Source organism: Monodelphis domestica, chromosome 2, assembly GCF_027887165.1.
Source record: "Monodelphis domestica isolate mMonDom1 chromosome 2, mMonDom1.pri, whole genome shotgun sequence".
NCBI classification, from domain to species: domain Eukaryota; kingdom Metazoa; phylum Chordata; class Mammalia; order Didelphimorphia; family Didelphidae; genus Monodelphis; species Monodelphis domestica.
The window spans coordinates 469,938,129-469,949,110 of NC_077228.1; the positions used below are offsets into that span (position 1 = coordinate 469,938,129).

Sequence of the window (10,982 nt, forward strand, 5' to 3'; positions counted from 1 at the left end):
TTAAAAGTTTGCACAGACACTTACTGGTTGTTTGATCCTAGGAAAGTCAAGTAAGCTCTCTCCAGCTCATTTTTCTCATATGTTAAATCATAATAATAATAGAAGTTGCCATCTACGGTTGTGATGATTAATGTGACAACCATATTTGAATATAATTTCTAGCTGAAAGAGCTTCAAGAATTTAAAGAGATAGTAAGTCAAATAAACGTTTATTAACCTCCTATTATGTTCCTATTATATTCTGCTAAATGCTAGGGACATAAAGGGAAGAAAAAGATAGTTGTTGCACTCAAGAAGTTTGCATTTTAAAATGGTAAGGCATTTTAAATGGAGTTTAAATTAGGTTCCAGGAAGCTAGAATATAGCTTTGTGGGAAATGCATTGTCTGCATTAGGATGAGTTCTTTGATGTCCACCCTCTATCCTCTCCAATCAGATGACTGAAGGAGCCCAAGGGACAGGTATTGTAAAAAATACTACTTCTATATATTGTTTTATAAAATACAGAAAGAGCAATACTAATTATCCATAGAAGAATCCATAACCAAAAATTACAATGAAATATATAATAGAACTTCCCAGGTCTGTTTTTAAATTATGAAAGTGAAATCTCATCAAATATTTATTTAATATATTTTCATTATAGAAATCACCATGAAACCACCAAAAGTTTCAAACAGAGGTAGTGAAATAGAATAATTGTAATCTGTGGAAACTATTTCTTTTGTAGTGAGTGGATGTTCTGGGTGACTAGACAGCTACTACCAGGGACACAGTCTGAGAATTTCCTAGTTACAATGGGGATAGATGAGAGACACTGCTGGTACAGGGGAATGCTGCCACACAGGGAAACTGCTCTGGGATTTACCTACTGATCCCTACTGATAACTAGTGGATCAATATTTCTCCTAATCTCCTCCTCCCTTTCTCCCTCCCTCCTTCACCCTCTCTTCTCTGCCGCCCCCTTACCTCCCAGTTCTTCTTGAAGCCTTTAGCTTCTTCCCTCCCTCCCTTGAGTAAACTATAAAGATATTCTTTTCCTTTCTTTTTCAAGTCAAGGGGTTTATTGGGATAAAAGGATGGGAAACTGAGGTGAGAGGGATGAGGATGTCCCTAATCTAAAATGAAGATTATGAGGGTGTGGGAAGTCACAAGTGTGACAGAGAGACAGTCAGAGATGGAGGATAACAGCTTTTTAAAATCTTCTTTCTTCTTCATCTTCACAAAGTCAGCAAGGTCTCTCAACTTAACCCCAGAAAGAAACAAAGTTCAAAGTCTCTTCTTCAGCCTGGCTTTCCTCCAACTCTTGATCAGTCAAAATCTCAGAAAGAACAGAAGTTTCCCCTTGATCAGAGACCTCCCCCAAACCAAGTCAGCCCCACAAGGGTCTTTCATCCAGGTTTAACCTCCAGATAGAGTGTTCAAGTCCCTTCCCCCTGGTCAGCTCAACTGCCAACTCCTGGGAACATTCCATTTGGAACCTTCTTCTTGATTGACAGATATGTCCCCAGCCTTGGTTCTTGCATCTTGGCCCACAAGTCCTCTCTCTCTCTCTCTCTCTTTCTGTCTCTACCACAGTAGCCACAGTAGTACCACAGGGCATGTGGGAGTGTCGGGTTATCAAGGCTGCAGAAAATGATGGAAGGAGATGGCAATGGTCTTGAATTAAGACTTGCATCAAATGAATTCGGCCATTTGTGTGATTTTGGGGGAAATCACTCCTCTGTGATACTGTAACCTTGTTTATAAAGCAAAACAAAACAAAAGAAATTTATTTGTTAAACATTCCCTGAGTCCCTCTAGGAATACAAATATAAATCAAAAGAACAACCAGTAATTTACATTCTAATGGTAAAAGGCAATGTATAAAAGAAAGGTAAAAAATGAGTGTGGGAACATTATGAAGTTCAGAGAGCGTCTACATCAGGCCATCTCTTCATTTATTAACCAGAAATTCCACCTTTCTCTAACAGAGTAGAGAGTTTTAGAGAATTGCTGGGACCAAATCGTTTCTTACCCAAATTTTCATTTTACTTAGGTCAGTTCTGGTACAGCAAATATGTAATTTGGTCCCTCAAAAAGCCTGGTTAGAATATCAAGAAGTTTTAAAATTATTATTATCTGAGTCTAGCTTTGAAAACCCAAAGTCACCTCCACTTCATAGTGAAATATTAAAATGGAGCTTTGTAGGGGAGGATTGATCAATATTTAAATGATTGGTTTTCTCATTTTCACGGATATTTCTAACTAAAATTTCCAAACACAAGTCACCTTTTCTTCTCAACCTGCCTTCAAATATTTCTATTTATATGGATACCAGTGCCACACTTAGATGATATGTTCTACAGCATTGCTAAATAGCTGTTTTAATTTCTTTTCTAATCATGCATATTTAACATGATCTCTTTTGTTCTTTTTACTTGCTTGCAAATCATTGCCTGTGTTCATACTCGAGCCTTAGTTCTTGCTGTGCAAAGGTCATAAACTTCACTGGTTAAACATAACATTTCAGTAAACTGGAGGAATAGCCTGGTATCTGGATATCTGATCAGGTGAGGGATGAATAATTAAGTTGTTATTGTCCAGTCAGTTTCAGCCGTGACTTACTATGATTCCATTTGAGGTTTTCTTGGCAAAGATACTTTAGCGGTTTGTTATTCCCTCTACCAGTTCATTTTACAGATGAGGAAACAGAGGCAAACAGGGTTAAGTGACTTGCCTGGGGTCACATAGATAGAAAGAATCTGAAGCCAGATTTGAACCCTGGAAGATGTCTTTCTGAGTCCAGGACCAGCAGTCTATTCACTGTGCATCTAGCTGCCCCAATATGTAGACAATACCTGTTGAAGGCATTTGGGAATAACAAATCCATTATCTTCATATTTTGCCAAAATCGAAAGAAAACAAAAGCATGAAATTGGAAATCTTAATAACATTTTAATGAACTAATAATGAATGCCAAATTCTTTGCCAATTTCCATTTTTGAAAGGAAATTACTATATTACAATAACCTTCTAAAGGTAAATTTTATACAAGTTAGGATTAATGTTGGAGGCTTAAAAAATGTCAGAGTTAAATACTGTCCTTGTCTATTTAATCCCGTATGGAAAATTAAAAGAAAAAAGTGCAGGTCAGTATGGTATGGCATGTTTGTTGTCCCTATTCTTTAGCTAACAAGAATGATTCATAGTCATGAAGCCCTAATTAAAAAATATTAGTGTTTAAAAGATGGAATTCGATGTCAGGGACACAAGATCACTTCAACCACAGCAAAATTTCTAGAGGAGGAAGTGAGATGTCTCAGTTGATAGGGTGATGGGCCTGGAGTCAGAAAGACCTGAATTCAAATTCTGCCACAGATACATCCTAGCTGTGTGACCATGTAGAAGTCACTTAACCTCTGTTTGCCTTAATCCCTGCAGAAGGAAATGGCAAATTAATCCTGTATTTTTGCAAGAAGAAAATTTCATAGACAGTAGGGTCTATGGGGTCAAATAAATGAACATGACTAAATAACTGAACAGCAACAACAACAACAAAAATTTCTGTAACACTATGCAGCTTATTCTTTTCTGTCTAAAATCCATTATTTCTCTTCAGCTTATAGAAGCAGCATAGCACAATTTAGAGAATTCTCTATTTTGAGGGATTGGAATTTGATCTCATTTATTTCTTTGCCATTTAAAATCTGATTGACTTTTATCAAGGGATTTAGCCTCTCTATTCCTTAGTTTCTTCATCCTACCTCATTTTGGAGAGGGGTCCAGGCCAGGCCACCTATTTTCAGCTGCCAGAAGCACTTCTGATTTTCACATAGACACCATGCCATGGATCAACTGCAATTTCATGCAGGAACCTCCCTCAGTGCCTGAGACTTTCTCTGCCTGGCATATCCATCCAGCAGGGCAGCTTCAGGTGGTTCAGTGGATAGAGAGCCAGATGTGGAGGCAGGAGGTACTGGTTCCAATCTGGCCTCAGACTTCTCTGAGCTGTAGAACCCTGAACAAATCATTTAACCCCAACGTTCTAGACCTTATTACTCTTCTGCCTGGGAACTTATGTAGTATAATTATAAGAGAGAAGGTGAGGTTTAAAAAATATTCATTTGTGTAGGTGACAATGTGGATTTTGGTTGTTTAGTCATTGTTCAGTCACATCTGACTTTTCTTGACCCTATTTGGGGTTTTCTTGGCAGATATACTGGAGTGCTATGCCATTTCCTTGTCTAGAATTCTTTAGGTCATTTTATAGGTGAGGAAACTGAGGTAAATTGGGTTAAGTGACTTGCCCAAGGGTTACTTAGCTAATAAGCTTCTGAGTCCAGAGTTAAACTTGGAAAGATGAGTCATCCTGACTCTAACACTCCAGTACCTAGTTTTCCTCAACATTTTGATAGAATATTGGAACTGGAGTTGGAAGGTTCTGAGGCTGCATCCTTCATAAAACACTTAATAGAGGTGTCATCTTGAACAAGTCACTTAACTAGTCTCAGTCTTAATTCCCTTTTCTGCAAAACAGTATAATAATAGCAATAACTTCACAATTTTTATAAGTGTGAAATTAGATAATTTGGGGAACTTTAAAGTGCTATCAAAAACTGCTTATTATAACCATAATGACCATGCTCACCCCCATCCCCAATCCATGATACCTCTGTTCTTTTTCTCATTGGTGAGTTCCTTCTCAGTCCTCCATTTTTGGAGAGCAGCCTTGGCCAGCCAAATGTCATTCCTTTTCTGCTTGTATTTTTGACTCTAGACTTCAGCACCCTTCATCAGCTCCCTGACAGATCTACTTTGCAGCTTCCTTTTCTGTGTTGTCTTCCCCAATTAGGATCTAAGCTCCTTAGGGGCAGGGTTATCTATCTTTTTTTTTGCTTTTATATGTTTCAATGGTGTTTAGCAGAATGCTTGGCACACAGTACAAAGTCCATAGGTTAGTTATTATTTATTAAACTCTAGTTATGTGCCAGACTCTGTCTTAAGCTTTGAAGATACAACTCTGAATCTATGATCCTATGTACTTCATGTCATATGCTAGACAATACATTTCTTCATTCATTTGATTTTTCTTGTTTAGATTATTAGAGTTATATTTTATAAATAGTTACAGATTTCAATAAGGAGGATCTGAAGTAATCTAGAATTTGGCTCAGCCATCAGAATATCATCTGGAAAAGGGAGCACATGTAGAAATTTTTTTTTTCATAAGGAATTTCTCTTTTTATTCAGATTCTTTTCTGGTTATAATCAGTGACAATAGTCAGCATATTTGCCTAGGCCACATTTCTGCATTATAATCCTTTCATGATATTGAGAAGCATGGCATCATTGAACAAAGTTATCTAAATTTTGTGTAGATCAAGTAATCTTGTATGATAATTACAAGTATGAGAAAGAAACTCTTTGGGGATAGAAATTAATCCTGCATTTTTCTTTTTTCAGTTATGAATTTTTATATTTTACATAATTTTTATAAACAACATGATGGATGTTTATGTTCTCTATATGGAATCATAGTGAGGGATCATGAATTTAGAAATGGAAAAATTCTTAGAGAACGTAGAAATAGAAGAATAATAATAAGATAGTATTTGTAGAAAACTTCATTTCTAAATTGCTTAAAATATATTCTTATCTTCTCTTCAAAACAAACTTCTGATGTAGGTGCTATTATTGTCCCTGTTTTATAGATGAGGAATTCGAGTCAAACAGAAGTTGAGTGACTTATTCATGCTTATATAGGTAATCAGTGTCTAAGGTAGATTTAAACTCAATTCTTCCTATATCAAATTTCAGGCAATTATATGATTGTAAATATTTGGGCTATCATAAGAAAATTATTCACAAAAAAATCCCTGTCTTTACTCATATTTTGTTAAATATAGCCTCAATCCATGTGGAGATCATTCTCATTAAAATGTTATAAAGACTAGAAAGTAAAGAATATGTGCTAATAGTTATTAATGTACTCTTGTCTCTTTCTTTTTCTTTATCCATTATATTGCCTTCTGTATTTTTCACTTCTTCACCAAAAAAAAAAAAAAACACATTTCATATCGTTCTTTTTTAAATACATTGAAAATCAATCCCTCAATGCCTTCAGAATATCTTTTCCTGTAGGATACATTTGTTGTGTAGAGTTGGTCTAGTCCAGCTGGTTTGTCTTTCTTTATCTTCCTTGGGACCATCTATACTTTTTCCTATAGCAAGCACATGATTTTTTTTTTCATTTCTGTTGATTTGGTTGTTGCTTCACCATGCTTACTCTCAGAGGACCAGCCTAGTGAATGAATCACTTTGCATCTTGTTAGGCTACAAACAAGCACAGTCAGTTTCTGGGCCCATACTTAAATGTATGGTAGAATTTACATGGTAGAATTTGCCAGAATTGTACTTGGCTGGCCTACATGGAGAGATCCTGGGAGGAGACATCAGAGTAGGATTTTTAGGAGAGAGAGAAGAAGGAGTTATAAAGTTCTAAGAAGGTACACCAATATAAAAATTAATCAGTTGTAAAAAAGTAGGATGAAATAGTGAGTGGCATCATTTAAGCCCTATGAAAAGTTTTAAGGAGGAGAGAGATTCAGGCAAGAGGAGGAGAGGGAAGGAAGCATGGGAGAGAGTGAATAAAAATGTGAAATAGTGAGCTGAGTTTTAAAGGATGACCAAGAGAGCACTTCCTGACATGCATGCAGGAGATGGAAGGTTATATGTGAAGAAAAGAAAAAAAGGCATATTTCACTGGTGTGTAGAGTATGTGGAGCTGGATAAAATGTAAAAAATACTAGAAAGGTAGATAGAGGCCAAGTTGCAAAAGACATTGTGTCCCTCTTGCTCAAAGAACTTATATTTTAGTGGGTGAAGGAACATGTATTAAAATAAATATATACAAGATACAGAGTAGATAAAAAGTAGATGTTAACATGAGGGTGTGGAGTTGGACAAAGCTGGGGACAAGGAAGGCCTCCTGCAGGAAGTAGAATTTGAGTTAAATCTTGAAGGAAAGTAGCAAGTCTGAGAGGTAGAAGTGAAGAGGACTCACATTCTGGGCATTGAGGACTCAAACAATAGAGTTTCTACATTTCATTGATCCCCATGTTCATTTCAAAATAGAATATTACAGATGATTGTCTTTGCCTCTGCCACTGTTTTATTAGATCCTCAAAGCTGCTTTTTGGAGCCTCCAATTGGAATAACAAAATCAATCATATACTCAACTCCCAGAAACTGGCAACTCACTCAACTGAATGAATAGACCCATAAGGTGTTGGTCATTTCCAATCTTTTTTACCTAAAATGAAACAACAAATACCAAGGCAAAGATTATAGTTTGTGATCCCCACCCCAAATTTTTAATAATAGTATTCTGGCTAATTCTTAGACTTAATAAGACTTTAGACAGTTGTCTAGTCTTTTAGACAGTCTCTGGTGATTTCAGGAAGAAGGAAAAGAAAATTAGGCTTGAAATTTCTACAAACAGAAAGGTAAAAGTCTGAAAAGCAAGATAGAAAGAAAAGTATTCACTGGCTCCTTTGAAGAACTGAGATATTTTGCTCACAGATAAAATCTGGGATTTTTCCCAACTTTCAACTTTTTCATGTTATAGAAAATTACTATCCCAATTGAAATGATTCACTAAAGTCTTTTTTTTTCCCTTCAAGATATGGTGAAGAGGAAATTCACAGTTCATGATTGAGTAACAGCAGAAAAAAAAATTGGTGTGAACTCAGGCTGTAAGTTTGCTATATTTCACCTCAGAAGGCTGAAAATGGATTTAGCTGTAGAGCTGGTCAAAAAAAAAAAAAAGAAAAACCCTTTAATTTGCCGAAAGAAAGTGACACCTTTATTTGAGTATGTATTTGTGACCCTGAGAGATTAAAGTCCTTATTTCAGCTTCTACACTAATGGAGCAGAGTTCACAGAGCTTTGGAGTTTGGAGACAAGGTGTGTATGTGTTTGGAGAGGCTTATTTATCATTTTTTTTATTTGATCGGCACTTTTAAATTTTTCTAAGATAATAGCTTTAAGAATGTTAACTATTAACTGTTGAAATTAGGTACTATCTATTACATGGTCACTGTATTTGGAATCGAATTCCTTTGACGTTGGCCCGGGAGGAATATTGACTCTTTTTCTCTCCCATCCCTCCCTACCCCTCTACATTTTGTGAGTGAGTGATGTTATATTGCAGAAAGCTCAATGTTCACTGCTTTATAGGAAGGAAAATATTTTGCCTCATGCCCCAAAAAATGTGGTCTCATGTCACATAATTCTCTACAGGTACTCTTCTGGTTGTTATGAAGATTTTTGAGGCCATAGCATATTATGGAAAATCATTGGTTTTCGGTTCTGAGGACCAGCTTTCAAATTATTTCCTCTGTTGCAATTTACTACATTTTGAAGTTAGTAAGTCCCATAAATGACTTGAGCCTCAGTTTCCTCATTCATAAAATCATAGGTCTAAATGATTACTTTTTAGCTCTAAATCTCTGATTTTTCATGGTCAGAAACATGAGCATATTTATTTTATACAAATATATTCAAAACATATATAGATTATATAGCTTTCTATTGAAGAGGGAAAAATCAGTCCTTGAAGTCTTTATGGTATAAAGATTTATAAGATTAAAATATTAGCTTCACAGATTTCTTTGTGCTCACTCCAACTATTTATCATCTATATTTTCTAAAATGTCCCTCTAAAAGTTATCATAATCATTACCCCTCATTTTATGTTTTGGTAAGTGTTCTATAAAAACATAACCTCATAAAATACATTCAATTAATTTTATTGGCTTATTATAAGGCAGCTTCATGAAACTGAAGTTCCTTCTAATATCACTTTTGAAAAATCACCATACATATTAAAGTTTCAGAATATTAATAATGCTTCCATTTGCTTTGAAATTTTTCATCTGATATTTTTTCAGATTACAAGTTGGTATAATTTTCAATAATCATTTTTCTAGCATTTTGCCATACATGTTTCCTCTATCTCTGCTACCCTTCCCCTTCCCCAAGATGATAGGTATTATGTTACAGATTGTACATGACTTATTACGCAATATGTTTTCCCATGTTCATCATGTTACAAAACAAGACACATGTTCCTTACAGTATAGAATAATTTTTGGAGGAAATAAAGTTAAGTTTGGCATGTCTGAATCTGCATTCAGACTTCATCAGTTCCTTCTAGTGCAGAGAATGGTATTTTTCATCATGAGTCCCTTGAAGTTGTTCTGGATTGTTTCAATACTAATAAATGTTAAAAATAATTCATTGATTATCTTATTTTATTAATGTTGTGTGCAGTCTTCTTCTGGTTCTGCTCACTTCACTTTACATCATTTCATATAAGTCATTCCCGGGTTTTTTGAGAACATCTTCATCATTTCTTATGGCACAATAGTCTTCCATTACAATAATATACCACGCCTTGGTCAGTCAATTACCAATAGAGGAATGTTTCATATCCATTGTTAGTATAAAAAGACCTGCTATATGCACATATATTCATATAATTTTTTCGTACAACTACTTTTGATCTCTTTGGGATATGGATCAAGGCAAAGGGCACGAACAGTTTTATGGGCCTTTGGCCATGGTTCCAAATTGCTCCCCAGAATGATTGTATCAATTCGCAGCTTCACTCATAGTGGATGAGTGTCCCACTTTTTCCACATCTCTTCTAACATTTATCATTTTTCTTTTTTCTCTTATTAGCCAATATGATAGGGATGAGGTGGTAACTCATAATGAAAATGGGTGAGTTGTTTTGACTTGTATATTCACTTTTTAATTATATATTTTTTCTATTACTGTTGTGTTATTTATTCTGAGACTTCTCTCTAACCACTCTTTCCCAGAAACAGTTGGAGAAGAAGACCCGAGAGCCACAGCAAGGACAAGGCAATTGAAGCTTTTTCGACAGGTGAAAAGTTTTGGTGTTTATAGCACTTGTAACAAAGAAACAATAGACTGTGTGTATGTGTGTGTATTTGTGACAATTATACCTAATACTTTTACCATTAAGTTAACCCGTGTTAAAGGAAAGAAAATGTTTTAGCTGGATAGTCAATAGCCTTATTTTTTTCTTCTCTAAGTTAGAACTGAGCAGTTGGACATATTAATAAACTCTTAGGATTTCTTTTGCTTCATTTGTTGAAAAATAGAAGTACTCATTCCTTTAGTTAAAGGAGAATTAAATGCAAAACTGTGGCTACATTTATGCCCACTCATTATAAAACTTCTTCCTTTTGTTTAACCATTAAATTAACTTTGCATTAAATTAGCTTTTGAGATTCTCAGGTTCACACATGAAGACTCTTTAAAGAAGAATTATTAAGTACACTCATTCTTCCTGTTATTCAGATAAGCATAATAAATAAAGGCCAACATCCATTTCTGACTTTTCAATTCTCTCTGGAGTTGGAAAAGGGTAAACTCATAGAACTGTAACCATAAAGACCACTTTAACTCAGGAGAAGTTTTGTGGAATATTGGGTCCTATTATCTAATATTCTTTTTTAATATTGAATTTTTAATATTGAATTTAATATTGAATTTAAAATGGAATAAATTGAATTTAATATTGAATTATAAGCTTCATGTTATGTTTGATAATTGTACATATTTGTTGCTTCTTGTCTTCCTTGTTAGATTTTTGAGCTCCTTAAGGTCAGGTATTGCCTTTGACCTCTTTTTATATTGCCAGAACCTAGTACAGTGCCAGACATATACTAGGTACACAATAAATACTCATTAACTAACTAATAGCTCATTGATAAAAATAGACATATGCATATAGCACAAACACATACATATACACATATATGCACATAGAAATATGCATATGTATATGCACACTCCTAGTGCAAGCTTTCCTCCTAAGCCTTTATATATTTATATAAGAGATTTTTAATGATATGATTAATAGTCTATAAAATTTATATATAATATGTTAATATAGCAATATTATAT

At 34.8% G+C, this 10,982-nt stretch overlaps 1 long non-coding RNA gene across 1 annotated transcript; it reads left to right on the top strand.

Moving 5' to 3' along the window:
* Nucleotides 1-4,729: 4,729 nt before the first annotated feature.
* Nucleotides 4,730-9,940, top strand: LOC103100737 (uncharacterized). The gene is made up of 3 exons (XR_001627275.2): nt 4,730-7,946; nt 9,726-9,767; nt 9,869-9,940. It is a non-coding gene; the product is annotated as an uncharacterized LOC103100737 (long non-coding RNA).
* Nucleotides 9,941-10,982: the final 1,042 nt, after the last annotated feature.